The sequence below is a fragment of the Rhinolophus sinicus genome, linkage group LG02, assembly GCF_036562045.2.
Source record: "Rhinolophus sinicus isolate RSC01 linkage group LG02, ASM3656204v1, whole genome shotgun sequence".
Taxonomy (NCBI): Eukaryota; Metazoa; Chordata; class Mammalia; order Chiroptera; family Rhinolophidae; genus Rhinolophus; species Rhinolophus sinicus.
Genome location: NC_133752.1, coordinates 200,137,621 through 200,163,425, shown reverse-complemented (window position 1 = coordinate 200,163,425; position 25,805 = coordinate 200,137,621). Strand labels below are relative to the sequence as shown.

At 62.1% G+C, this 25,805-nt stretch overlaps 1 long non-coding RNA gene across 3 annotated transcripts; it reads right to left on the bottom strand.

The window, feature by feature from the left end:
* Positions 1 to 9,461: 9,461 nt before the first annotated feature.
* LOC141570212 (uncharacterized) lies at positions 9,462 to 24,715 on the bottom strand. 3 transcript variants are annotated; one of them, XR_012494207.1, is made up of 4 exons: positions 24,311 to 24,715; positions 18,847 to 21,791; positions 10,947 to 11,945; positions 9,462 to 10,680 (listed from the first exon to the last, which is right to left on the bottom strand). It is a non-coding gene; the product is annotated as an uncharacterized LOC141570212 (long non-coding RNA). The 3 variants fall into 3 exon arrangements; XR_012494206.1 differs by having other exon boundaries at positions 10,947 to 21,265; positions 21,662 to 21,791; XR_012494205.1 differs by having other exon boundaries at positions 10,947 to 21,791.
* Positions 24,716 to 25,805: the final 1,090 nt, after the last annotated feature.

The following is a 25,805-nucleotide window of genomic DNA, read 5'->3' as shown; positions in this document are numbered from 1 at the left end:
CCAGCCTGGGTGGGCCTGGGGGAGGGCTGCTTCTTTATGCCCCCGGCCCGGAACCCCACTGCCTGAGCCCAGTGGCAGAGGCCACCTCTCAGAAGGTGGCCACCTCCCAGGCCAGCCAGGGAGATCCAGGCGGTGTCTGTGGACGGTGCCAGGCTGGACAGGCCATTCTGCGCCTCTGCGCTGGCTCCAGCATGCAGATGAGGACCAGACACAGAAGGGGCTGTGGAGGGGGTGCCCCAGGAGCTGCAAACTGGGCTGTGCTTATTTGCCTCTGGGTTGCATGTGGCTCCCACAGGCCAAGTTCCAGGAGCCCTGTAGGCAGTGGGGCCCGCATGGGGCTTCCTAGAGGAGGAGGCCCAGCTCAACTGAGTCTGCAAGTCTGAGCCAAACAGGAAGAGGGCGTGAGGGCAGTCAGCACCTGTGGCCGCCAGAGGCTGCGCTGGGGACACAGTGGGGCCAGGGTTTGGGGATAAGAGCTGTGCACTTTGGGGGCAGCTGAAAGTTCTGTCTCAAGGAGAAGGGGCTGGTGGCCTGAGTCCCGGGGCACTTGGGGGGCTGACTCAGGCCACACTCACACCACACTCAGGCCATGGAAGAGACACCCTACAAATGGACCCCAGGGCCTCCAGAGGATGGGCCCCCCCAGAGGGCCTAGTCACAGCAAATGTGGTCTCGGGACACAGCAGTGGCCTTGGAGACACGTCGAGGGAGCACCTCCTACTCACTCAGGTGTGCCTGCCGCGTCCCTCAGTGGGTGTTGCTTTCAAACCACATCAGAGGGGGTGGCCTGTGGGGCTGTTGGGGGGATAGACTCAGGGAAAGGACAAGCCCGTGGGTGGCAACTGGCCTAGCCGGGCAGACAAGAGAGTGTCACTGCCAGCACGTGACCCGCATCCAAGAACGGGTCAGGCTAGGAGAGAAGTGGGGCAGGGTGGAAGCCTGCCCTGGCCCCGCCCTGCCAGCCCCAGGCATCACCCACGCAGCTCAGAGCCTGCAAGCCCCTGGGGGTCCCCTCCTTTGATGGTTCGGAAATAGAGTCAGTGGGAGACAGTTCTCCTGCGCCTCGGGTCGGGGGTGTCAGTGGTTCCAAGGAAAGTCCACTGTGTCCCAAGTTCTGCTCATGGAGAAAGGATGACAACTGGGCTGGCCACAGTACCCTGGAGCCACACACTGAGTCACGAGGTGCCCTGGACCCTGCCTCAGCCAGCCCCCTCCTTTCTGTATCTGCTGGGAGTGGACCCGGGCCTGTGGGCAGGGGACGGGTCCTAGAAGCCACAGCCTGCACGTGGAGCCGGGCCAGGGCATGGGGCAAGCCTGCTGGATGGGCCCCTGAGGCTGAGCCCCTCCAGTCTGTGTGGCCTTCCACTCCTCGCCGTGGCTTTTGCTCCTAAAAGGGTCCCCAGCACCAACCGGGGCACAGAGATCCCAGGATGCAGCAGGGACCCCCGCCCAGGAAGCAGCTTCACTGGGGCATGTCCATTCTCAGGGACTGCTGGCCAGACCTGTGGGGACCAAGGCAGGAGGCTGGTGACCCAGACTGCACCCAGGGCTGGAAGCCTTTCCTGCCTCATTCTGTTGTTCTGGGGGTGGGGGGGTGGGGGTGGGACTGAGAGCACCTGAAGGGGGAGGGGTTCTGTCTGGGCTGCTGGAGATCTGGGTCAGCCCCCTGAGTCTAGTCTCCAACAGGGACTGGGGGACCAGACGGTCCCCTGAGGCCTGGAGAAGGGGCCCTGCCCTGTCCTATTTCTGCCCAGGTCCCCTCAGGCATCTTGACCCCAGGATGTGAGGTGGCCTGGGCAGAGCATCTGTTCAGAAGAAGTGGTTAGGCTGGTTTCCAACCTCAGGGCCACTTCCCTATTCCTGGGAAGTAATAGTGGGAGGGGTGTGGGGGTGGGGTGGAAGGGGAAGGGGGGGGCCCAGGCTAGCCCAGGAGCTGGGTGGGCCTCTGGTGAAGTGACGCCCCCAAATCTTGCCCAGCTCATCCTAAGTGCCCCGTGCTCGGTTCTGGGTGGCACCAGGCAGAACTTGACGCTGAGGGCTCCCTGTAGGAGGGGAAGCAGCATGGGTGCTCCAGGTGCCAGGAGCTGGGAGGGGCCTGCTCTGGCCTGGAGGACATCCGGCATTCCCCAGTGGCTGGTCGGCCCAGTCAGGGCCCAGGCAGTAGCACACCTGTATGTTCACTTGTTCACTCAGGTGTGTGCACAGGCAGCCAGCTGGCCCGTGAGGACTGGGCAGGTGGTGTGCAGACGCACACAGCGGGTACCCTGGCAGGCACACTTATGCCACCGCCCCTCGCTGCAGGTGCTGCTCTCTGGCAACACCTTCCCTCTCCTCCCAGCCAGCTGAGGCCAGAGAGTCAGGGCAGGGTGGCCTCCTGGCTGGCAGCATGGTCCCCCTCCCCCCAGGGCAGGAGTGGAGCTTTCCCACCCCCTCTAGAGGAAGGAGACAGCAGGCGGCACTTGGGTGTGGCCAGGGGCTGGAAAGACAGGGTCTGGCCATCCTGTCCACCATCCAGATGGGGAGCCCAGGCCCTTCTCCACCCACATCCCACATCAGGCAACTGAGTCACAGCTGGGTTGGGGGCAGGCACAAGTGCCCACGCCAGGATGCAGGGCCAGATCTTCTCTGGGCAGCCGGGGCCAAACTCCCCACGAGGAGCTGGGAGGACACCAGGCTGGCTGTGGAGGCGGGCACGGCCGGCAGAAGGGACTGAGAACCAAGGATGGGTGACTGGGGCAGGGGACAGCAGTGGAGGGTGTGGGCCGAGCAGCACAGCGGCAGGGCCACGCCTGAGGGGAAGGGAGGTGGGGGCGGGGCACACCCGGCCCCTCCAAACCCCACCCGCAGGGTCAGGCACATTCCTGGCACCACAGCACAGGACGACTGGATGGTGGTGCTGCAGGCACAGCCTGAGTCACTGGAGAGAAATGGGAAGAGCGGGAAGAACGCTGCGGCTCACTCTCTGGCTAAGACTTCCCAGCACCAAGAAATCACCATTGAGCTACCAGCCCCTTTGCTCCCCAGACCCCCTCCTGCTTCCCGCTGCCCAGGGTGGGCCTGGCTCCTTCCCCCCACCCCACGTTAGGGTCCTGCTGGGCCGGGCCCTGGGCATAGAACCAGGTGGCCCTCCTGTCAACTGGGCCCAGGTTCCCGGGTGGGCAGTTCCTCATGGCTCAGAGAGGGCTCCCAACTGGGGCCTGGGTTGGGGTGCGCAGTTGCTGGGCCAAACCTGGGCCAGACCTCTCTGCCTCTTCTTGGGGGCCTGGCTGGGCTCAGGACAGGGACCCAGGGTGAGCTGTGATGGGATGTCTGGGCTCAGACAGTCCTGTGTCTCCTGGGTCAGCAGCGTAGCAGTGCCTGACCCTTCAGTGTCTGGGCCCCCAGGCTCCATGCTGAGCCATCGTCCTATCGTGTTTCCCCGAAAATAAGACCGAGCTGGACTATCAGCTCTAATGCGTCTTTTGGAGCAAAAATTAATATAAGACCCAGTTTTATTTTACTATAATATATTTTACTATTACTGTAAGTCTGGGTCTTATATTAACTTTTGCTCCAAAAGGCTCATTAGAGCTGATTGTCCGACTAGGTCTTATTTTGGGGGAAACACGGTATCTGTGAAGTGGGGCCTGGGGTCACGCTCCAGCACTGCTGGTGGGGGGTCTGACACGGTGGGCAGGGCTGCGCCAGGGGACTCCAACCTCTGCTCTTCCTCTACCCGTGTACCTGTGCCAGCCTGGCTCCCTCCTGTTCCCCAGTGAGGGCACCACCCTGGGAACCCAGTCTCTCTCCCCAGGACCCCAGGCGATACCCCGCATGGGCCCTCTGCGCCCTGACCCGCCATCTGTGTCTCGGCCACACCCTGTCTGGGCATGCCCACAGAGGGCACTTGCTGACTTGCGGTTTCTGGGACGCCACTGCGGGGTTTCGACCCAGCCCTGGAGTCCCTCCTGCATAGGCAGGTGAGCCAGCTGCCCGGGGACCTGGGGCTGTGGTGGCCCCAGGGGCAGCAGGAGAGCAGAGCTCACTGGGTAACTCCCCCACCCCCCATTGCACTGACCCTGGTCTCCATCCTGCCGCCTGGACCAACCTGGGCCCCAGGCCCTGCCACTCCTAACGCCCCCAGGGACCATTTGCACCGTCCCTCCGATGCAGGCCAGGAGCCTGCTCTGAACACACCAGTTTGCAGCTCAAAGTGTGTCTGGGCTCCCTCCTGCCTGTGGAGGAAAGGCAGAGCCGCTGGGCCTCAGCTCTCTCAGCTGCAAAGCGGGTATTTGGGGAGCACGGTCTGCCCCTAGGACTTGTGGGGACACAGGGGAGCCTGTGCGTGCTGAGCAGGGCCTGGGAGTCCCTGTGGCCTGCTCCTGCCTCTCCCACCCATCGCAATGCTGGAGCCCCTCTGCCAGCGCTTCCTTTCCAGGTGTTCACACATGCCGGTCCCTGTGCTCCTCAGGCTGGGCCTAGGCACCGCCTCTTCCAAAGGTCCAGCGTCCTGGCTGGGTCAGGCTGGCCGGGCCAGCACTGGGGTGTGTGATGGACTGAGCTGGCCTAGGGGCAGCTGCAGGAAGTAGATCAGGACGGGGGGTGTGCTTCCAGATCCTGGGTTGCACGCAGCGACTGTGACTTTCCTATGCTGTGGCCGACGTGTCGGGGAGCAGCCTGCCCCCACCCCCAGGACCCACCCACTGCCCCGCTTCCACATGGCTGAGGGCAGAGGTAGGGCAAGCCGTCTTCCTCCTGAACCTCATTTACAGATGGGGAAACTGAGGCAAACTGAGGCTTGGGAATGCAAAGTGCCCCCCAGGCTCCAGCTGCCAGCTGAGGTTGGGCAGCACTGCCCAGCTCACAGGCTAGAAAACCGAGGCTGGGGTTCCTAGGACAGGGACTGTGGGGTGGGGTGGCCGAGAGCCCAAGGCAGGAGGGGCGGGGGCATCCCCACAGGCGTTTTTCTTGTCAGGCAGCATCAGGATGGAGGTTGGGGTGTCTTTCATGGGGAGGATTTGGGGTCAAGGGCAGGGGGAGGGAGGCTGGAGTAGAGGCACTGAATAGGCCAGGCCAAGAGTGCCTAGAAGCTGAGTCTCAGAAGAGGTGGGACCTGCTGCGACAGGTGGTGTAGGTGGGAAGGGGCCCACGCTGGGGGCAGGGCTGGGCTGAGCAGCTGTTGGGGGGGGTGTCTGTCATCCTGTGGTCCCGCCTGCCAAGATCCTGGGGCCCCCAACACAGGTGAGGCAGCTGCCTGTCTGGATGGTGAGCCTTTCAGTGTGGGGTCGCCGTCCCGGCCACTGTGGCCCCGGGGAGCTGAAGCAGGGCCACCCATCAGAGCAGCACCCAAGATAGGCCCAGCCTCGGTGACCTCAGGGGCTAGAGGGCACTGGCCAGGCTGCCCTTGGGACGAGGGTGGGGTGGGTAGGGCAAGAGGCGGGACCACAGAGCTGGGTCTGGGCCCCAGGCAAAATTTGGGCTCCCATGTCCCCAATCTCTGTGTCTGACCTGTGAAGAGGGGCCAGCGGCTCATGTGTCTGCCCAGCCCCCCACCCAGCCACCCGGCCTCCAAGCCTCCCCCACTGGGCCCTGCTCTGCCACCCCCAGCTGGGCAGGTGCCCCAGGGCCCTACCCACTCACAGGCTGTCACCTCTGCTTCACCTGACTCCTGGCAAGGTCCCAGTCCACATGCACATGTGAGCACACGCACATACACGCACACACATGCACACCCACACGCATGTACACATGCACACATGCGCAGACACACATACACCTGCTCAAACCAGTTCTACTTGGTCAGCTCTTGGCCAGTGTAGGGCCACACCCCCAGAGTCCAGCCTCAGTTTCCCCACCTGTGAGCTGCGCAGCACTGCCCACCTGAGGCCCTTGCAAGGGCAGCCACAGAGGAGCCTCACAGCTGGTGGGAGTGAGGAGACCCCCACATGCAGCAGCCACCCCCCTGTCCCCCGTGCGGGGCCTGCTAGCCGGATACAGTGCTCACCCTTGGCCTGCAGCTCCCGGCCATGGCCACGAGCTACTGTAGGCCATTCCTCAGCTACTGAGTGAGCTGGTCAGATGACTTATTCATCAAAAACACAGCCCAGCCCAGCCCCCACGTCCCACCCTGCCCCCTGGGTCCCTTGGCTGATGACACCTGCCCGGCATGTCACTGGAGCCAGTGGCCATCCCAGCCTCCTTTGACCCCTTGCTCCGCCGTTTGGGCGTATCCAAGGAAGGCGAGTGTGAGGTGCCTGAGGGCGCTGCGTGTGGGTGCTGAGTCAGGATCTGGAAGGGCCCGTGTGGACCCGTGTGGAGCCGTGCGCCCTGCCCGGTGGGCCATGTACTGCTTGACCAGCAGGCTTGAGAGTCGGTGTCCCTGGAAGGGACATGCCCTCCCTGACCACAGCCCAGCTCTCCACTGGAAAGCCCAGCAGCCCAGACACAAGCCAGTTACAGCTCTCACAGCCTGTCCTCGGCCTCTCCCACAGGCTTCATCCCCAGGCCATCTCGGCTGGGCCACCACCTCCACTGGGCAGCAGTATGGCCCATGTGGCCCACTGAACAGAGTGCCCCAGCGCTGGGCACAGCCCATGCCTAGGGCCTTCACCTGCCCCCAGGACATTCAGACCCACCCAGATGATTCGGGGCCACTGACCCCCTAGCAGGCCTCCTCCGATGGGACGCCCATCCCCTGCAGAGCAAGGGGCTCTGCTCTCCAGACCTCTCTTGCCCTGCCTGGGGTGCTTGGGGGGGAGGGTCCCAGCCCTAGGGAACCTGGGCTCAGAGCGCAGCGGGGGCACGGGGAATCAGGGGTGCAGGCAGTGGGGGATGTGGGCCGGAGCGTGTGGTGGAGGGGCCATGGGTGGTGCCGGTCAGGGGTGAGGGCAGGAGGCAAGGTGGTTGGAGAGAGCGGGAGGTGGGGTGGGGGTGGGCCTGGGAACAGGGAAACAGGGGTGGGGGGTGTGGAGGTGGGCACTGAGCAGTGGGGATTGTGATGGAGGTGGTATGGCCCGGGGTCAAGGGAAGGGGGCCCCTGGGGACACAGTGAGCTCTTGTCCCGTGGCCAGGCCAGGCGCCATGAGCAAACACACGCCCTGTGCACACCGTGTCCTGGGACGGGCAGGACTTGGCGCTGGGCCAGTAGGGAGGGCGGCCACAGGGCCAGGGCAGAGTGGTCCCTGCCTGTGGCCCGGGGTCCACATCGTTCACCCTGCTGGGCTCCTGCCCCCACTCTGGCCGTTCTACCAGGCCAGGCTTTCCCAAGATCCCTGGTCCTGGCAGGAGCCTCTCTCAGAGGAGGGCCATGGGCTCTGTCACTCAGTGTTCCAGGGCCTGGCCATCCTGGCCCCACATGGCGACTGGACCCAGAGGCCAAAGAACCCAGCCTGAGGCCCAACCTAGGCGGCACTGGCTCTCCTGGATCCTTGGTCTGCACTCTGGATGGGCAGGGGCAGATGGGAAGCAGACACGTCCTGTGGGGAGACAGCCTGGCCAGCTTAGCGCGAGGGCTGGTGGGCTGTGTCCTGCCCTGGTGGGCTGGGCACAGGGCTGAGCACCTTCCCTCTTGGCTCACAACACTGGAGGCAGCTTGGGAAAGAGGCCTGGCCCTCCCTGACCCCACCCAGCAGGGTTCTGGCTATACCGGGGCTTCTGAGGGTGGCACTGGGCATTGAGTCTGCAGCTGGGGTCAAGTCTGAGGCCAGTCTGGGTCTGCAGCTGGGGTCCCTCTGCAGATGGGGGAATCTCTCAGCTGCCCCCCATTGTGGGGAGGGGGCTGCATGACCCAGCAGGGCCCTGCAGGGTACCACCCTTCAGCCCAGGCCTCACCTTGGACAGATGACAGCTCTGGAACCTCCTCTGGATGCTGGCAGAGCCCCCAGGATGGGTCATTTGCATGACCAATGGTTCTCTGGAAGGCTGGTGGTCAGGAAGCCGCCTGTCTGCAAGCTCATGCCTCTCTGTGTGTGTGTGTGTGTGTGTGTGTGTGTGTGTGTGTGTGTGTCCGCCTGCCTGCTGGCATGCAGGCCTGACCACGCTGTGCAGAGACGCCCCATACCCCAACTGCACGAGGCTGGGCAGCCCCCCGAGCTTGGCAGTCTTCGCAAGCATGCCCCTCCCACACCGGTGCCCCTCAGGCCTGTGTCCCCAGCTGTTCATAGGAGAGCCCCCTTGGGGCCACAAAACCAGGGCCTCAGAGCATTTTCTCCTCTGTAACAGGACCTCACCAGGCCCAGACACGTCCCTGCACAGCACCCCCATGTCCCTGTGCCCTAGTGATGGCTCTGCGGGCCGAGGAGACAGGAAGTCTCTTCCTACCTTCTGACTCTCTGTCTGGACCAGGCCTACCCTGTCCTCCTGCCCCATCCTGAGGCCCTGCAGGCTGTGGGGCAGGTGGGGGATTCTGAGAAGACACCTGGAGCCTCCCCCAGATTCTGTTCCCAGCTTCTGGGATGGGCCCAATGTGGCCAGACCTAGCCAGGTTGGGTATGGGAGGGTAGCTGGGGAGAGCATGGGTGTGTGGGGTGGCAGGAGCTGGCGGGGCCAAGGGTGAGGGAACACCTGCCTGATGGGTGGTCTGGTGAGGCAGGAAAAGGTGAGCCTGGATTGGACAGAACCCGGAGGGACTCTGGCTGCTGGGTCATGGTCGGATGGGGCAGGTGGACCCGTGGGGAGGAGGCGGCCTTGCTGTGCTCTGGGAGGGTGTGCTGGACATGAGGGCCCACCTTCCTGCCAGCCCCCTGCTCTCTGGCAGGCACAGGAAAAGATCTGATTGTGATTTGGTATGGTGGTGGTGAGGAGCCCACTAGCTAGAAACAGGTGAAACTAATTTTAATAACTGATCTTGGGCCGGCCCAGTGGCTCAGGTGGTTGGAGCGCCATGCTCCTAATGCCGAGGTCGCTGGTTCGATTCCTACATTGGCCAGTGAGCTGCGCCTTCTATAGCTAAGATTGTGAACAACAGCTCTCCCTGGAGCTGGGCTGCTGTGAGCAGCCAGAGGTTGGCGTGAGCTGCTGTGTGCTACCGTGGGCTGCCAGGAGCGGCCAGTGGCCAGCATGAGTGGCCAGCAGCCAGCGAGAGAGCTGCCGTGAGTTGCTGTGCGTGGTTGTCGGTTGGCCGACCGATTGGCCGACCGACAACTGGTGACCAACTGCTTCAGCCGGGGCGGGGAGCGCAAGACTCATAATACCAGAATGGGCCAGGGAGTTGTGTCCTACACAACTAGGCTGAGAAACAATGGCTGGAACTAGAGGAGAGGGGGGAGGTATAAGAAGGGGGGGAAATAAATAAATAAATAAATACATACATGATCTTATTTAATCTGAAATCTCCAAGATATTATTTCAACAGGCAGTCAATATAAACAGGCATTAATAACAGTGCACACCTTTTCTGCTCAGGCCTACGCCCCAGCACCTCCCACGTTTCAGCCAGCTCAATTCACATGTGCCAGGAGGGGCTCATGTGGATGGTGCAGCTCTGGACCTGAGCTGGGGTCCTGGAGACTGTTAGAAATGCAGAATGCCCCTCCCCCCAAGACCCACTGGTCTCCCCCGCCATGGTCCCAGGGCACCTTTGAGTTCCCAAGCCTGGGACTGGGGGCCGCAGAAGGTGGTGGGGACATATGCCCAGGAAATGACTTTTTAAAAAATACACATATTGGGGCCGGCCCGGTGGCTCAGGTGGTTAGAGCTCCATGCTCCTAACTCCGAAGGCTGCAGGTTCGATTCCCACATGGGCCAGTGGGCTCTCAACCACAAGGTTGCCCATTCAATTCCTCGACTCCCGCAAGGAATGGTGGGCAGCGCCCCCTGCAACTAAGATTGAACACGGCACCTTGAGCTGAGCTGCCATTGAGCTCCTGGATGGCTCAGTTGGTTGGAGCACGTCCTCTCAACCACAAGGTTGCCGGTTCGACTCCCACAAGGGATGGTGGGCTGCGCCCCCTGCAACTAGTAATGGCAACTGGACCTGGAGCTGAGCTGCGCCCTCCACAACTAAGACTGAAAGGACAACAACTTGACTTGGAGAAAAGTCCTGGAAGTACACACTGTTCCCCAATAAAGTCCTGTTCCCCTTCCCCAATAAAATCTTTAAAAAAATACACATATTGTAATATTTAAATCATTAAATGCAACGTGCACTCAGCAAAGAACACACAGTGTGCAGTTTCAACAGTAATGACACAAACAGCGTGTGCCTGCCCCAGGCCACCGAGCAGGGCTGGCCAGGCTTCAGCCCTCCAGCCAGCTCCTGCAGGGCAGTTTGGTAGCTGTCACTAACTGTCCCTATATTTACCACCTGTGTGTATGTTGGCCGAGAAGCACGTGTGAGAAGGGGGAGGTCTGCCTGGATCTGCCCACCGGCCACGTGATCAACACAGGGCCCCTTGCTCAACAAGCTGGAAGAAGTGACATTGAAGGAACTAAAGTACAAAATTGTTCCTCTTTCCTGTGGTGCCATTTGTTTCTTTAATGTCGTTCTAAGTAAGGAAACATTAAATTTCAAATCGTTATCACGAATATTGCTGTTTGCCTCCACACTAAGCAAGGCAAGTTTTAAATGCAAACACGAGAGCAGTGAGCTCGTTGTAGGCACTGGAATCGCAGGGGCGTATTTGCAGCTCATCAGGGCACGTGTGTTCTGTTCTTGCCAGAATGGAAACGCTGCTCCAAATGGACTCCGCTGTTTATGTTTCACTGTAGTACAATATACGTAACATAAGATTTGCCATTTTTACAGTTCAGTGGCATTAAGTGCACTCATGTTGTTGCAACCATCACTACCATTATCTCCAGAACTTTCCATCTTCCCAAACTGAAACTGTCCCCCTTAAACGCTGATGCGGCTCCCCCTTCCCCAGCCCCTGGTATCACCGTATACTCTCTGTCTCTGTGACTATGACAACTCCAGGGACCTCACTAAGGGGACTCACCCAATGTTAGTCCTTCTGTGACTGGCTTACCTCACTGGGCATGACGGCCTCCCGGTCCATCCGTGTTGTAACTCCATGAGGGCCTGCCCTGTTGCTGCAGGTCCTTCCCTGCACGCGCTGGCGTCCACCTTGACGCCTTCTCCCAGGCCCCACAGCCCGCTCCACCTTTAACACTGGGCGAGCTCTTGCTGTGTAACAAATTACCCCACATTACCCACTTTAGTGGCTTAAAACAACAGTTTATTATCCCCTGGTGTCAGTGGACCTGTGATCCAGGGGTGGCTGAGCTGCTTCCTCTGCTTCAAGGTGCTGAGTGGGTTCCAGTCTCAGCGGAAGGGTCGACCATGTCAGGCTCACTTCTGCATTCCCTCCGGGGGGTGTGGTGGCTTCCAGTCCCCACTGGCGGGGACCTCCATCAGCTCCACACCTCGTGGACCTCTCCATGAGGCCGCTTCTGTCAGAACCTTACAAAGTCACCCTGCAGGTCTGTGCTGCTGGGGAGGGGGTAGCACAGGGCATGAAACCAGGAGGTGGGGATCCAGAGCCCACCCTGCTCCTTGTCACTGTCCTGTCTCACCTCGGTGACCCCAATGTCCCTTCTTACTGCCCTCTCCTCTTCCACCCATGGCAGGGCAGCCAGAGGCCTGGGATGACCTCAGGCCTGTCCTGCCACAGCTCTGCACCCAGCCCTCCCAGGGGCCTCCAGCTGAGGCCCCTGGCAGCTCTCCGCCTGGTCCACCAACCGAAGAGGCGGCCAGTGGGGTGGGAGGACGGCACAGCCGCACGTCCTTCCACACTTGAAGACTTCTGCAGGGCTCATGCCCTCACTCCAGCACTGCTCCCTGGGGAGAGGACCAGGGTCTATGTTGGCACCAGCACCTGGAAACCTGAAGCAGCATCATAACCCCATTGCGCTGGGGCACGTGGGGTCAGGCAATAAGGGGGTCCTGGTTAAGGCTTTCGGTCCACGGACCACAGTGGTCGTCACCCCAGCTCCTGAATGTATAATCAGGTTGATGGATTCTCAGCCTAGGAGGAAAGAGCTACCATGGTGGGAACAGCAGTGGAAACCCGGAACTTCCCCCCGCCCCAGCCAAGACAGTAAACAGAGTGCCACAGCCTGGGTGCTGATGTGGCAGAGATGAATGCCACCCTTACTGCTCTCCCGGATGCCGGTCCCTGTCTGAGCCCCATTTGATTCACCCTGCAGAGCCAGGAGGTCCTGACAGTGCGTGAACGGCCACAGACTCAGAGAAGGAGCCACCAAGCCGTGTGGCTAGAGCAGCTCAACAGGAGTCATGGCAGGAAGGTCACAGTGTGGCCCTTGCTTCTGGGGACAGCCCTGCCACCCACAGCGGGACCTGGGTGGGAGTGCTCCTGGCCCCACAGCTCTGGGCTCTGCAGGTCGGAGGTCCTGGGGCCCAGGGAGGCCAGTCTGCCCCAAGGACACAGCAAGGAACACAAGCCAAGCTGGCCAGGAGCAGCAGGACAGCCAAGTGGCCATCTTGTGAGGCGTGGGCAGCCCTGACTGGCAGGAGGTAGGGCTGCTTTCACACACCCCAACGTGGCCGTGATGGGATGTGACCACCTAGGCCATGCACTCAGGGCTTGGGCCAGGGAGGAGTCACCGGCCGGGGCACCCCAAGGGCAGGGACCCTCATTAATGGAGCAAACCCTCCCTTTTTGACATGCCTATGGTTCCTTCCCCAAGACCTGGCCGCGGGCCCGAGGGTGGCAGGCAGGGAGGTCCTGGAGAGTCAGGTGACCGAGGACCATGTGCCCCTCCAGCCACAAGTCCCCCAACCACTTGCCAGCCCCCATGGTGGTTGTTGCTTCAGCTTTGTTCCGGGTGTGGGGTCTCGTGTGGGGACTCAGGCGCAAGTAGCTAAGGGTGATTTTCTTTTTCAGTTTTTTTTTTGGGGGGGGATATTGGAGAACAGTGTGTTTCTCCAGGGCCCACCAGCTCCAAGTCGTTGTCCTTCAGTCTAGTTGTGAAGGGTGCAGCTCAGCTCCAAGTCCAGTCGCTGTTTTCAATCTTTAGTTGCAGGGGGCGCAGCTCACCCTCCCATGGATGGAACCGGCAACCTTGTTGAGAGCCCACGCTCTAACCGACTGAGCCATCCAGCTGCCCCTCCGGAAGCTCAGCTGCAGCTTGTTGTCTTTAATCTAGTTTTGGAGGGCGCAGCTCACTGGCCCATGTGGGACTCTAACCAGCAACCCTGTTGTTCAGAGCTTGCGCTCTAACCAACTAAGCCATCCGGCCACCCCCCAAAGGTGATTTTTAGGGAAAGCAATTTTCAGGCAAAGTGTTCAAAGCCCCTGAGGCTATTCGAAGGCCCTCCCCAACCTGTGCCCCTCCAGGCATGAGTCTCCCTGAGCCTCCCTTGGCTTGCACCTGGGTGGGCAGCAGAAGCCTGGCCCCTATGCAGGGGCTGCCCCCTCCTGCCTCTCCTCCCACTGCAACAGCCAGCCCAGACGTGGGGGAGGGTCTGAGGCTCTGGTGGGTGACCACGGGCCCACACACTGCCCACCCCATGGTACAGGGCAGAGAAGTCCCCAGGGGGCTGTCCTGGACCCCTTGGAGCCCGGCCTGGCCCAGCAGTCCTGGGCAGGACTGGAGTAAGATGGCTGCCAGCATGGGCCACCGGTGGGAACAGCTGCAGCTTTGTGTCCTCAGCAAGCAGGAGGCAGGCGTCCTCACCACCCAGACTCCCTGCGCTGCCTATGGCTTCGAGAAGTTCTATGCACAGCACTTGGGGCCATGTCTCTTTTCCCACAGGCAGGTTTGCTGGGGCAGGAATGTCCAGGTCAGCAGTGAGCAGACACGGGCCTGGGCAGCCAACTCACTGCTTGTTCACTCATTCGTTCATTCACTCACTCATTCTTTCACACATTCATTCTCTTGCTATGCAGCAGAGAGATCGCCTTAGCCTCCATCAGATCACGGCCCCTCTGCGCAGGGCCAGCAGACTCCCACCCACTGGGCCAGAGCCACACCCTAAGGACTGGCCCCCATTTACTTTCCAACGTCTCCTCTCACAAGCTCTGTTCCTGACATCCTGCCTCCAACACGGCAGGCCAGTGCCACTGGGGGGCCTGCCATCCCTTGCCCCCACCCAGTGTCCCATATCCATGTGGCCCCTCCCTCCCCTCTGCCCGGCCTCCCAGGGACCAAGATGGGCAGCAGAGGGAGGTCAGGTGAGGGCACCTGTCTTCTGTATCCCAGGGCCATTCATGATGGTACAGACTCGGGTGTCGGGCCGTGGAAGTTACTGGTGTCCAGCTGCCCGTGAACTTGGGAGGGTCACTCTCAGGCCTCAGTCCCCCTATGCCCTGGCATGAGCCAGCTCAGTGCTCGTCTCCTTTCCTTGGTTGAATTAAAGAAAGAACAATATAAAAGCCCAGCACAGCTTGGATGGGAGTCCAAACACTGGCCCACAACCAGCGTGGGGAAGCTGAGGACGTGGCAGGGGCGGGGGCAGCCGTCTGGGCCTGGACAGAGCCCAGCTGGTGGAGGCCCTGGCCCAACCCCTGCCCCAGACAGAATCAAATTTCGCCCAGCCCCAGTGACCCAGCCGGGCATTTGGGGAGGGAGGACAGGTGAGCAGAGGGGTGGTGGCCGGATTCCACAGAGGCGAAAGGCACCTGCCAGGACCCGGGATCCCAGGGCCAGCAGCCTCCTGCGTACCTGACTTGCTTTCTCCCTCACTGCCCCTGGACACCCTTCCTAAGTCATCCTGTGCCCACCCCACACCCACCCCAAAGGACAGAGGTCACAGGGGAACCGATTCTGACCCATGGGAGCCCAACAGGGTACCAGCAGGTGGAGGACACTCAGAGTTAGGGAGGTCCTGGGCAGGGGGCAGGGAATGTCACCGACACAGTGCTGACCCAGCTCCGTCCGCCCAGCGCCAGGCACCCTGTGGCATTTCCCAGCTGCACGAGGCAGGGTGACCCAAGCAGGCCAGCTCTGGCCAGTGCCCGAAGCAGGGGTGGGGGGTGAGCCAAAGGGGCCCCCTCCACAACCCCCAGATGTGGATTGGGAGTGAGGGGAGGGGTGGGGACACAGCTGCTGTGTCCTGCACATGGGGACAGACAGAGTGACTGTGCTGATGACCAATGCTGGGTCCGTGTTTGCGCTACGCGTGTGTGGCTGCACACGTGTGTGCACGTGAGCACACACACGTGCATGTTTGCCCACGCTGCAGCAGGTCAGTCAGTGAGCAGCGTGTGAGGCAGGGGCTGGATGTTGGTCTGGCCTGCAGTGCCATGGTGACCCCTGACCCTAAGACCCTACTGTTCCTCAGGCAGGGCGGGGAGGAGGAGGAGAGCTTAGACCCTCTGGGCCTCCCTGCTGAGCCCAGCGCCTCCCATGCCCCTTTCCTCACACCTGCCTGGCACTGCCCTTCTCTGTGCTCCTTGGGTCTTGGTCCGAGGCCGCCATCAGGGGTACCCTGGTTGTTGTGACCTACCAGAGCCCCCACCTACCCGCATGTTTCTGGGCTGTTAGGCCGCAGCATGGGGCTGGTCTTTCCATGGGTTTCTGAGTGGGATTGTGGCCCCAGGGTGGCAAAGCTCAGAGGGCCTGCCGTGCTCCCATTTCTACCTGAAGCTGAGCACCCAGCAGGTGCTTCTCGGGTATTTGTCTCTATGTGACCAGGGGGCTCCACGAGGAGAGAGCAGCCTCCAGTTGACACCCCTCCCCCCACCGCGGGGTTCAGCATTGACAGCAGCTTTGCCCCAAAGCCGGAAACCTGGGCCTCATGGTCAGAGGGACATATGACAAGTGGATGGACAGACAGGCAGCTGGTGGCCGGCAGAAGCTTCTGAGAATTGGCGGAAGCTGGGGCGAGCGGCCGGCGGGTGGCCCGCTGGGTCCTGGAAATCCTCGCTTCCTGTTTTCCCAACAAAGGGCCTCTGTCCCCCCCAGGACGGCTGCTGGCCAGCAGCAGCGGACGCGCCTTTTCCGTAAACAGGGTTGTTTTCCTTTCTCCTCTTGGCACAATAACAGCTGTCCCCAAGCCCCCATCCTGGCCCTGGGCACCACCAGCCACGGGGTCCTACAGGGGAGGCTCTCCTGGGAATGGGGGTCACAGCTTGGCCACCTGGGATAAGGCCCCCAGGGCAAGCAGCAGGGGACAGAAATTCAATGGTGCCTGCCCCATGGGACAGGTGGGAGGCCAGACCAAGCTTGGGGTCCACTGGAGCCAGAGTCAGGGTGGGTGCGGCTGTGCTGAGCATGTGTCCCCTGGGGCTTGGCAGAGCCCTGTGACCCTCAGCACCAGGAGCCTAGAGCCAGGGCTAAGTCCACACAGACGCTGGGTGTCCTGGGATGGGGCGTCAGGGGCCAGGGCTTCCCTCCAGGTGGACCTCCCTCCACACCGGTTGGAGGAACTGCCCCTGGGTGCTCAGCCATATAGACATTGTGATGCCTGCTGCACGATGAGAACCTCTAGGGTCAGAGAGGGCCTCTCATGTGCCAAAGGCCCAAGGTTGCAGACCAAGTGTGCCTTCATCCCCAGGAGGCCGGGCAAGACCCAGCACAGGAAGGGCCAGAATGCTGCTCCAGGCCCCTTGCCACGTGGCCTTAAGGAGGATGGAAACAGCACCCACCCTGCCAGCCTCAGTTCTGGGAGGAACTGTGAGGGATGCAGGGACAGCCTCAGCAGAGGGTGACTGGGGCGGTGTGTGCAGCCCTCCATGCCTGGCCGTGGAGAGGAGTGGGCTGGGTGCCCGGGCGTGCACAGCTGAGTGGACCAGTGAGCGTGTACGGCTGAGTGGGCCAGTGTGCGGGTGTGTGTGGGTGATTGTGTGTGCCCAGGCAGCAGGCGCCTGCACCGTCTGTGTGAGGGGCTGTGGGGCTATTTATAGTAGCTCTGCTGACGACTAGAGCTATTAATAGTGAGGATGGAGGGTGAATGGACAAAATGCCTGTGGGTGCCGGCGGGTGCCATCCTCTGCCTGAGACACCCGGGGCTGGTACCCCAGCCCCCACCCAGGCAGCCAGACAAAAGCCACTATTCTGTGGTCAGCAGCTGAGGCAATCTCTGTGGTTCACCTAGGGCAGCAGGCCAGGGGTCCCAGGCTGGTGCCCCCCACCCCGCTTTCCCAGGCACTGTTCCCCCTAAGGAGGGATGTGCTGATAGTGGGCAAGAGATGGGAGGGGCAAGGCTAGTAAGTGGAACCAGGATGGAGGAGGGGTGCTGAGGTCAGCCCCCATACACCTGGTTCTTAGATGGTAGCCCAGGAAGACGAGGGATGAAAAAAGGATTGTGGGGTCATGAGGGACCTTGAGCCTTCACCCCCAACCCATATGCTTTTTGGGGAGCACCCCATTTCTAGCCTGGGACCAGAAATAGACCTGACATCTTGCAGCCAGCCAGGAAAACCGGGTGTCCCAGCAGTAACCGGTGGTCAGTTAGGCTTTTGGGCCACACCAAGGGATGGGTGTGGAGGGGGTAGGCTCGCTCGCCTCCCCACATCCAGGCTGGTGGGTCACCCCTGCTCTGGCTGACTGACATACAATCTCTGGCTGCTTTTTGAAACTACAAAGGCTACCCAGCTGGTGGGAAAAGGATCAGATGGGGCCTCACTGGGGTGAGGGTGCAGCGTGGCTGGTGAAGTGGGGGAAACACCCTAGGCCTTCGTTTTGGTTTTGCTCCCCAGCTCCACCAGGAGCAGGGTGCTCCCCTCCATCCCCAGTCACTGGTCCCACCAGCCTCCTTCAGGAAGGTGGGCTGTGTCCCGGGACCCAGCCAGCAGGGCCGCCTCTTTGGGGAGGGGAGAGAGCTGTGGGGGCTCATGCCCTGCTGAGACCAGACCTGACTTGCTCCCCGCCCCATTACCGAGCCCCCCAACCCCCCAGAGGCAGGGCCTGAGGTCCTGGGGGCGGGGAGGAAAGGGCGCCTCGACAGGCGCTGCCCAGCTCCGACTTGCAGGGGCGCACTCCTATCCTGGGAGAGAGACACTGGGGCACTTTCACCCGAAAGCTAGCGTATCAGGCTGGAGTCCTGGGGCCCCACAGCCTTCTCGGTGGAGGCAGGCCTTTCCAGGACTCTGCCCCATAGCCTCGCAGAGCCAGGGCAGCCAGCCAGCAGGGAAGGAGCCCCTACAGCCAGACCCCAGGCTGAGACACGGGCGCCACTCCCACCCCCACGCGGAGGGGATCTGGGGGCGACCTACACTGCTCCCCACCTTTGAATTTACATCATCTTGTTCACCGCCTCCTTACGCCGTCCTTGTTTCCTGCGGGACCCCCACCACCACCCGCGCAATGATGTCACGAGGGGCGCGAGCACCCCGCCCGCGACCACCTGTCGCCAAACGCTTTCCAAGAAGGTCGTGGCCGAGCGCGCACGCGCCACGCCTACGTCGGAAACCTCGGGTTTTACCATCAGCGTCATCATCCCCACGTTACTATTGCTCCGGGAATGGGGGCGTCCCAGTGCCCGGACGCGCAGGACGCGGGGGTGGGGACGCGGGCGGGGCGGGGCACGGGCGGCCCCCGGGCCCCTCCAACTCGGACGAGACCCTGAGACAACCCATCCCGCCCCCTTCCGCAGCCCCTCCCTCCCGCGGCCCCTCCCGCGGCCCCTCCCGCAGGGAAAGTCGGGCCGTTGCTTCCGGTGCCGCCCCCTTCCCGGCAAGACCGCGCCCCGCTTCCCGCCTGTGGACTTAGCCCCCTCCCCGCCCCGGCGCCAAAATCTGCTCAGCAAGGGCGGAACAGGGGGGGGCGGCGCCAACCCCCTCCCTCGGCTACGGGGGGCGCGGGCGGGGGATAGGAGGAGGGGAGGGGGGCCCATGGAGGCAGAAGACCCTGGCCGCTCGAGGGCGGAGACTGAGAGGAGGGGGCTCAGGGTGGGGAGTGTGAGGGCGGCAGGGGAGGAGCGGGCGGGAAGTGGGGACCCGGGAAGGGGCTCCCCGTTCGCACCTGCCGCGCTGCGGGGTTCCCCGAGGGGCTGAGCTGCCGGGAGAGGACCCCACGCCGGGCACGGTCTCTCAGGTGCCCGCTCCCCACCCCAGTCGGCGAGGGTGACGGGCCACGCACCTAGGTTTGGGCACCGAGGCCGGCGGGCGACGCCTCTGCGGGGCGGGGCGGAGGCCGCAGTCCGCTCTGTGGCCTGCAGGCCTTGGAGGGCGCTGCCCAGGCTCCATGAGAGGCCCCTGGGCCTTCAGGGCTGAGTGAGGAACGTGGTCAGATACCCTTTCCCGCCCTAGTCCATTCGGCCTCCCCGCAGGTGGGTGGGCGCAGAAAGACCCTACCCTGGGTGCCGTTTAGTGGCTGAGGGGCAGAGAGTGGCCAAGCAGGACAGAGGGCAGCCAGGGCTAGTTCCCCAGGCCCAGTTTGGTGATGCCCCCCAGAAACTTCAGAAGGAGCCCACTGGAATTGAGAGGAGGGGGTCTCTGAAAAGGTGGGTGCCCCTCCCTCCATGCAGCCCCACCAGGAGACGCTGGGCCTTTGCCCCTCACTGGTGTGGAGCCAGCCAGCCTGGCGTCTGGGATGAGCCCAGTCACAATGAGGGCTTTGAGGGGCCCCTGGAGTGGGAGGGGGCAGATGGCCTGAATGGCAGCCTGTCCCTGAAAAGGCCTAAAGCTGGTCCCACCCAACCACAGTGTGGAGCCTTCTGCCAGGTGGCTGCCCACAGGATCCAGGCCTTCTGTGCCCCCTCACCCTCCCACCCAGGCTCCAGTACCCCCTGCCCATGGTCCCTGACATGCCCCCACCCCAAGGCCCATTAGGCTAGCTGTGGAATAACAGCAAGAATGTCAGGGCTGCCAGGTCCTGACCCCCCCATCACCTTTCTTATGACCATCTTGTCCAAAGTGGTGAGCTGGAGCCCCTACCCAGAGGCCTGCCTGTCTGTATGGCCCTGGTACCCCCAGGCTGGGGGTCAGCGATTAGCACCCAGAGCAGAGGCTGTGGGGGGGGGGGCAGAAGGGCCGGAGGGGCCAGAGTGCCGATGGGTGGGAGTCCTGGAAGGCTGGTGGGGTAAGCCTGTGAGAACTGAGTGCATGGCTGAGGGGGGGTCCCCAGGACCAACTTTCAGGGTCCGGGCAGGTGGGGAGTGAAGAACCAGAGAGATGGTGGCCCACAGAGGGGGGGCCTGGGTCAAAGGACCTGGGGAGCCAGTGGCATGGGGGAAGGGCAGGCTTTGGTTGAATGCTGCTGGGGTGCAGTCCCACACTCCCCCAGGAGCCCTCCGGGAGATGCTGGCAGGTGGGAGTTGGGTGATGAGCAAGCACTGAACTGTGGCCAGGCCTGGGTGGGCGTGGCTCTGGGCTGGGGGTGGGAGAGGTGCTGGCAGTGCAGGATGGCAGGTGGGGAGGGGAGTGGACTGGACATGGGGTGTGAAAAGAGGAGCAAGATTTGGTGCCTGGTGCTGGGGGGGATGGGAAGGGACTGTCCTCAGCTGCTGGGACTTCACCTTCAGCCTCTGCAGGGATGGCCTCGGTTAAAAGCTGCCTTGCCAGACTGTGCCCCTTCCCAGTAAATAGTCTACTAGGGGTCAAAGGTCTGGCCCTCATCACAACCTGGGATTCTCTGAAGGGTTATCTCCTTCATGCTCCCAGGGGGTCAGCTGAGGACCCACTGCGCCTCTGGGAATCAATCAGACAGGCTGAGCCAGGGCAGCCTGAACGGTGAAAGAGGACAGAAGGGCCCGCCACTCTGCGAACGCAGTCCAGTCGTCCCAGCTGTCCCTGTGGGGAGTCGGGAGGGGGGCCGCACTAGCTGAGCAGTCTGGCTGTCGCGAAAAAGGATGATGATGTTGTGGGGGGCTGCTTTTGTCCCCTGTTGCTCTGGGAAAGGATAACAGTTTGGGGGAGAGACCGGGATGACTTCATGATCAGAGGAGCCAGATCCCAAGAGGGTGAACCCCCAGCCTGGTGACTGCTGTGTCCCAGCCAGACACTGGCTCGGGGGAATGGACAGGCAGGGAATGACAGCTAACCCCACGTCCTCGGGCCCACACCCCCCCTTGAAGACAACAGTGCCTTACCCCTCAGGACCTGCCCACCTCCTTCCTGGATTAAGTGGAGACATGTCCTGGGGGGACATGCTGGCCCAGGACTGGACAGAAGGGACTGCGCCGCCAAAGGGGCCTCAGGGCCCAGCAGCAAGTCGGGGCAGGTAGAGGGAGCCGGTGGATAGCCGAGCCTTTGAAGTCTCAGCGCTGGGAGGCCCGTAGAAGCATGGATGCTGGTGAAGACGGCAGACCCTCGGAACAGCCACGTCAGATGTGGAGGAGGGTCTGGTGACCCTGAGGACGCCCTGCGGCCAATCCCTCAGGAACATGCTGGGAGAGACACCAGCATCATCAGGAAAGTTGGTGGAGGCTCCGCAGGCCCTGCTGATAGTGGGAGAGGCCATTGCAGAAATGACAGTGACAGGGGTGATGGCACCTGGTTGTCAGGCCAGGTAGACACAGCTCTCAAAAGCAGCAGAACTGGAGCTGGGCCAACGGCCTGAGGTGCCAGGGTTGTGTTTAACAGAACATGGTGTTCCTGGCACTGGACAGGAGCCAAGGAGAAGCAATCAAGGATGCGTGACCAGGAGGTCCAAATAAAAGGTGGTGACCTTTTACCCAGCTTCCAGGCCTCAGGCAGGTTTCAGACCCAGAGCCCACTGACTCGCTGGGGGCTGGGTCTGCACCGCCAGACAGGTCTGCATCACCAGACAAGTCTCACCATGACCTCGTAGCTGAACATGGAGGGGACTGCTGGACATGGGTGTTACCTAGAGTTACCTGGAGGCATCATCGTGGCTCCCCTGTTAGAGTGGGGGGCTCCCAGGAGCCAGGGAACAAATGGAATTCTGGCCAGGTCTGACCCCTGACCTTGAGTCTGCACATCTCCCCAGTGGTCATTTCTTCAGGCCTGGAACAGACAAGTGGAGCAGACACACTTGGTGGACGTCACGTTGTTGGCCACCATCATGGACAAGTCCAGTGGAAGTCTCTGTAACTACCCCCCACCAAGATAGGAAGTCAAAAGCAATGTGACATCCCTGGGTGGTTAGTGACACAGTGAAAGACCTAACGATACGAGGTGGTGGTCCTGTCACATCCATTTTCTCCCCCAGTCTGACCACTACAAAAGGCAGGTGATGGGTGCAGGACGCAAAAGCCCCCCAGGTCGCAGCCAGACATGGCGTCTCTGCTAGAGTAGGGTCAGCTCTAGGCCCCAGATATGTGGAGTGGACACGGGGTGGCTCCTCCTCCAGCCCCATCGGGAAGAAGACCAGGAAGCGTGGACGACACCGTTCAGTGTCCCCAGGCCCATGGTCTCCACTGTGGTTGACAAGGGGCCGGGTCCTTCTGGGAGGGGGTGTCCTGGGCATTGGAGGGTGTTGAGCAGTGTCACTGGTCTTTACCCAGTTGAGCTAGTAGCACCCCCTCACCTAGTCGTGACAAATGTCCCTAGACATTGGCAAGTGTCTCCTGGGCCGCCGGTTAAGAATGGCCAGCTTACAAAATGTTTGATTCTGTGATACAGGATTCTGTGTAAAGACACATCAGACCATGGCCCACTTTACAGCAAAGCTGGGCTGGGCAGTGAGCACGTGCACTCACACACTTCTAGAAGCTTCTACACTGACCAGGTATGCAACAGCCTTCGGAAATCCAGGTAGAAGGCACCCAAAGACCTGCCTGTGGTGCAGCATCCCCAAAGCACCACTCCTGGGTTCAGGGACTATGGGGGGGTGGCAGCAGCCCTGGGGGTCTGACCTCCTGGCTCTACAGAGCCAGGGTCCTGGCTCCCCCAAGGGACATGGCAAAGAGCCCCCAGCTGGGCCCCAGGCCCTTTGTGATGGCCCAGCTGGTGAGCAGTGGTCCTTGACCCTGACCCCAGCCAGCAGAAGGGTCGGGCTGCTGACTAGAACAGGGAGGACGGTGTCTGCATTCAAGACCCTGAGGAGCTATGTAAAGGGGCTGAGTGGTGACGGGTGGGCCACAGTGGGCGCTCTGCTTCAGTGCTCTATGGCCCCCTCCTTGGTGCCTCAGAGGTGGGGTGAGGGAGAAGACACAGCCGCTGGGTTACCCCAGGTCGTTAGGTCCATGGTCCCCTGCCTGCCTATCTTATCTGCGGTTGTGATTCCGGGAGCAGGACATTCCTGTAAACACTGGGGCTGGGGCCAGCCTCAGGATACCCTCCCTGGGGACCTGGGCCCGGCCCGACCCAGGGAATCACCCCGCAGCATCCTCCTTCCCACTGCACCCCAGGGGGGCCAGGGCGCAGGCTCTCAGTCCTGGAAGTGGGGCTGACTGGGTGGTCCCACAGCGCCACCTGCTGGCCACGCCCGACCCGACCGAGGACGAGCAGTGGCTGAACCGAGATCCCGATAGTGTGGTCCCCACTGTCAGTCTACACTGCCCACTTGGGGCTGGAGGGGAGGCTGCAGGGCTAGCAGGGGTTGCTGCCAGAGGTGGGTATTCCCCCGCATCACTCCCCGTGGGAGGGCTAGAGCTCCTGCAGAGGCACTAACATTCAAGGCCCCAGAACCCACATCCCTGTACCCTGGCCCTTGGACCCCCAGCCACCGTGGTCCCAGGGGCCCTGTCTGCACCCCTCGCCCCTTGCCTGGCCTGGCGAGGTCCTGCTGGGGTCAAGTCCACCCTTCCTGCCCGATCCTCACCCCTGTCCAAACCCCTTGTCCCCCACCTTGGGCCTGGTGGTGGGCCCTCCCTCAGATGGGAACACTCCCATATACAGATGAGAAAACTGAGGCTAGGGTGTCTCCACCATTGACTCCAGACCTCAGCCTGAGAGAGAGGAGCCGGCACCCCTGCTAAGTGCATAGATATGTCTCTGGGGGTGGGTGGGGGCTCCCAAAGGGGAGCGACTTGGGCAAGGGGATAGAGCAGATTTATGAAGGGGGACAGCTGAGCAGGGGCCCCAGTGGAGGGGGGAGGGAGCAAGAGATGCCAGACCTGGGGTTGTTCCCTGGGGAAGGGTTCTGAGGTGGGACCATGCTTGGCACACCAGGAACCAGCTCAGCCTGACTTACGCTGCTTTGGTGGGGGGAGGGGCAGTGAAGGGGCCAGGGGAACCTGAGTGGGGGTCCCACAGCAGAGTGAGGTGAGGGCCAATGGCACTCTGGCCTGTGGCCTCAGCTGCTGTCAGCACGGAGATGCCCACCCTGGCTGTGGCCCGCCCCAGGCCCTACAGTGACCGTGGAGGTTGTCTAGGGTGGGCTGTGGCACAGCAGGAGGGCAAAGTAGGTGCCCATAGAGGACCCCCCCCCAGACCCCAGCAGGCCAGTGGGGCCGAAGGGAGCCAGCTGCTGGGCTCAGGCTAGAGGTCCTGCTTCCTGGTGTCCAAAACAGCCTGCCCTCTCTCCACTGCCAGGTGACTGCTCAGCCCGTCAGGACACGCACCAATGCCCCTGCGCTCACCGAGCCTGGGTAGGGATGGGGTGGGGCAGCTGCCCAGGTGACCCTGCCATGCTCAGGGAGACAGCACCAATCCTGGGGCCCTCTCCTTGAGGACCTGAGACTCTCTGGGTTCCAGCTGGAAAATGGGCATTAGTTCCACGCTCAGGCCACGAGACTGCCCTGGAGACGGCTTTGGCACCCCAGGCCCTGGCCCAAGTGCTAGATTGGAGCCTGTCAGCGGCTGACCCCTTGGACTGAACCTCCACTGGAAGCCCGCCTGGTGCCGCCCCTCCCACCTGTCATGGATCTGGAGTCACCAGTACCACTCCTCCCCGCCCAGGCACTCCTGGCCAGGGCCTCCCTTCTGTGCCTCACTCCCCTTACGTGCCCACCTGTTAGCACCTCCACCACCACCAGGCTGTGTCACACTCATCTGACACCATCCTGCCAGCCCCTAGCTCTCACACTGCTCTCCCTCCTCCGACCCCGACCCCCAGCCCCAAGGTTTCCTGGAAGACCCCAGGCTCAGAAGGGACCCACAGCCCTGACCCCCCCCTCACTTCCCTTCTCACCCACAACCATCACTCCTCTGGTGGTGACCTCTCTCACTACCGCATTCTGTCCCCGTGGCAGCCCACTGTCCCCCCGCCTGCACCCTTGTGCCGTCTCCAGCTGGATGACTGTCACTGTCCCCCAGCGTGGACTCCCCAGTAGGTCTGGATGGGACAAGAGCTGCCCTGCCTGTCCTGCAGTTTCCTTGCTGAGCCAACGACTCCATGTTCCCTCTAGGAATTCAGGAACACCTGGCCTGGGACTGGAAGCTCCACCAGAGATGGATACACAGGAGGCCGGCTGAGGCGCAGACGGGGGAGAGCCAGAGGCATGACTGCCGGCTGGGGTGTGGCTGGCGCCTGTGGTACTGGCCGCCACCCTGCCTGGCAAGGACCCACGGGGACAGTCCTGCCTGCAGGTGTTCCACCCCAGGGCCCAAGTGAGAGGGACCACCCTGGGTCCGAGAGCACAGGTGTAGTGTGAGGTGACCCGTGGAGCTGTGGTCATGGTGGCACGACAGGGTGAGATGGATGGCTGCCCCCAGAGTGACACTTACATGGACAGGCATATGGGTGGTTGGGCACCAGGAGCCCAGAGGGGTGGTGGGGCGGTGAGCAGCTGGGCCTGAGCCCTGGCGTGGAGACCGGGGTCTGACCACCTCACTGGCCAGTGAGAACACTCGGGAGGGGTGGTGTGGGAGGTGTGGGTGTCCCCACCAAGCCACAGCCTCATCCCACAGCCAGCCCTACTCTCAGAATTTCTTTACTCCTCGCTGAGGAGTTGGCTCTGGTGTTTGCAGCTGATTTTTTGTCCGGCTCGACCCCCGAGATGGCTGTCCCCCGCCCTGAGGATCCCTCAACAACTCACTTCAGGGGGGCCCACCGGTTGGGCCCTGACACCACCTGCTCGAGGCTTCAATGGCACTTACAGCCCTGAGGTGGGTGCCCGGGCAGGTAGGCGCGGG